The 3,204-nt window shown below is 38.5% G+C and overlaps 1 protein-coding gene across 1 annotated transcript in view; it reads left to right on the top strand.

The window, feature by feature from the left end:
- The first annotated feature begins 631 nt into the window (after positions 1-631).
- patj (PATJ crumbs cell polarity complex component) overlaps positions 632-3,204 on the top strand; it is a 156,729-nt gene continuing 154,156 nt past the window's right edge. Inside the window, exon 1 of the mRNA XM_051693194.1 lies at positions 632-794. The gene's annotated coding sequence lies outside the window, so the exon portion shown is untranslated. The remainder of the gene's footprint in view (positions 795-3,204) is intronic.

Here is a 3,204-nt window from a genome sequence, read left to right as displayed (position 1 = left end):
TGTCACGTGACTGACGCGGATCTTAAAGAGACAGCGCACCTTATCCACAGCACAATAGCCTGTAAGTCTCTCTTTACGTTATTCTTGAACTCTTTTAACTTTGCGTATTTACTTACTGAAGCCAGGTTATGTTGTTATAATAAGTTTACTTTCAAAGTCAGCTGTCGGTTAAACTTATTCGCTGTGTTGGATGCTGATAATCAACGTTATACCCGACTAACTCAGCTAGCCTGTATCACATAATGGGGGTTTTGTATTGGAAAGCAGTAGCGTGTTTGTGTATTTAGATTGTATGTAAACTTTAACATCTTTTAAATGCGTTTAAAAGCATTGTGTAAGCAAACGAACGTTTAATGAACTATTTGTTTAGACTCTCAGTAACTTTCCACTGCACTGATTTCAATAGTGACTCAGTGTTTCACACATATGCACCTGTTAGATTGAGTTTATATCATTTATTTAACACAATAGTTTATAATTAATGCTTTAATTTGAAGTGATTAGAAGGTAGTAAGTTTAACGGCTCTTTATATGGTCGTTAATTGCTGGTTTCTTTGTTAACAATGACTTTATTTGATTTGAAATGAAGTTAAAGGAGACTTGAATGATCGCACGCACTTCCTGGTTTCAGGTGAGACTCGCGCAGGTGAAAAACACACTCGCGTACAGACAAAACAAGACATTATCTCAGCCCAAAACAAGAGTTAAAATGTGGGATTTTGTTTTATGAGGGCGTCGATATTGACAGAGGCCTGGTTTAACATCAAGAGCAAGTGTTTCGACGTATATTGTTGGTAAGTTCCAGAAATACTCTCACTTTTGTTTTTTATGGCCGCTCACGTGAACAGAAACTGGCTTTCATTATGTTTATCTTCTACAAGGGTGATTCTCGCGAAAACTGTCGAGAAAATTCCCTTGTCCTGTTTTACACAAGAAACACAATATATTGTAGAATGTACAGTGAAAATTAAGCCTATTTTGGGGGCATTACGTTTTATTTTCTACATTGTGACATTCTTTTCATGACAGTTACACACATTCTGCCGTTAAAAAATGTAATAAATGATGATATTATTTAAATGGTAAATGTATACATCTATATTCATGTGTGTGTGTAATATATAATACACGCACACACACTGCGTGCACAATTATTAGGCAAGTGAGTATTCTGATCTTATCATTATTTCCATGCACATTTTCCAACTCCAAACCATATAAACTTGAATGCTTATTGGATTCAATCATTTTCAGGTGGTATGTATTTGTGTAATGAGGGAGGGTGTGGCAAAAGTGACTAACACCTTATATCAAGGTGTGCATAATTATTAGGCAGCTTCATTACCTCAGGTAAAATGGGCCAAAAAAGAGATTTAACTGACATTGAAAAGTCAAATATTGTAAAATGCCTTTCAGACGGATGCAGCACTCTTGAAATAGCTAAACTATTGAGGTGTGACCACCGGACAATCAAACGTTTAGTTGCGAATAGTCAACTGGGGCACAAAAAACGCATGGAAAAGAAAAGGCACAAATTAACTGCAAAAGACTTGAGGAGAATTAAACGTGAAGCTACCAGGAACCCATTATTCTCCAATGCCACCATATTCCAGAACTGCAACCTACCTGGAGTGTCCAGAAGTACAAGGTGCCAAGTGCTCAGAGACATGGTCAAGAAGGCTGAAACACAACCACCACTGAATATATTCACAAGTTGAAGCAACAAGACTGGGAAAGAAATACATGAAGACAGATTTTTCAAAGGTTTTATTGACATATGAAATGAGTGACTCTTGATGGACCAGAAGGATGGGCCCGTGGCTGGATCACTAATGGACACAGGGCACCACTTCGGGACAGGTGCCAGCAAGGTGGAGGAGGGGTACTGGTATGGGCTGCTATCATTACGGATGAGGTAGTTGGACCTTTTCGAGTTGAAGATGGACTGAAACACAACTCTCAAACCTACTGCCAGTTTCTGGAAAGTACTTTCTTCAAGCAGTGGTACAGGAAGAAGTCCTCAGCATTCAAGAAGGCCACGATCTTTATGGAGGACAATGCTCCATCACATGCATCCAAGTACTCCACTGCTTGGCTAGCCAGCAAGGGCCTCAAAGATGCCCAAATAATGACTTGGGGCACCCTTCCTCACCTGACTTAAGTCCTACTGAGAACTTGTGGGCCCTTCTCAGATATGAGATTTACAGTGAGGGAAGACAATACACCTCTTTGAACAGCATTTGGGAGGCTGCTTCAGCGAAAGTTGATCATGAACAGATCAAGAAACTGACAGACTCCATGGATGGAAGGCTCATGGCAGTTATTGAAAAGAAGGGTGGTTATATTGGTCACTGAATATTTTTGAAAGGCCAAAAATTTTATTTAATTGTCATTTTGTGTTACTTATTTGTTGCACTTACTCTAAAAATTGAGAATAAACAATTGAGTTGGGAGAAATTATTTTTGTAATTTAGTTGCCTAATAATTGTGCATACTTATATATTCCCCTGAGAACGACAAAACTCACTTTTTCTTTGTTAAACATTCAGGTTTGAGGTTCAATAACATTTTGGATTGACTGAGAGCATTGTGTTTGTTCAACAATAAAATTAATCCTGAGGAATACAATTTGCCTAATAATTGGGCATGCAGTGTATATACATATATATTTATACATATAAAGTATATTTATAAATATATAATAGAAAGAATGATTTATTTCAGCTTTTCTTTCATCACATTCCCAGTGGGTCAGAAGTTTACATACACTTTGTTAGTATTTGGTAGCATTGCCTTTAAATTGTTTAACTTGGGTCAAATGTTTTGGGTAGCCTTCCACAAGCGTCTCGCAATAAGTTGCTAGAATTTTGGCCCGTTCCTCCTGACAGAACTGGTGTAACTGAGTCTGGTTTGTAGGCCTCCTTGCTTGCACACGCTTTTTCAGTTCTGCCCACAAATTTTCTATCAGATTGAGGTCAGGGCTTTGTGATGGCCACTCCAATACCTTGACTTTGTTGTCCTTAAGCCATTTTGCCACAACTTTGGAGGTATGCTTGGGGTCATTGTCCATTTGGAAGACCCATTTGTGACCGAGCTTTAACATCCTGGCTGATGTCTTGAGATGTTGCTTCAATATATCCACATAATTTTTCTTCCTCATGATGCCATCTATTTTGTGAAGTGCACCCGTCCCTCCTGCAGCAA

The sequence above is a fragment of the Myxocyprinus asiaticus genome, chromosome 49 (genome assembly GCF_019703515.2).
Source record: "Myxocyprinus asiaticus isolate MX2 ecotype Aquarium Trade chromosome 49, UBuf_Myxa_2, whole genome shotgun sequence".
NCBI classification, from domain to species: Eukaryota; Metazoa; Chordata; class Actinopteri; order Cypriniformes; family Catostomidae; genus Myxocyprinus; species Myxocyprinus asiaticus.
Note: the sequence above shows the minus strand (reverse complement) of the source record. Positions and strands in the feature narration are given on the sequence as shown.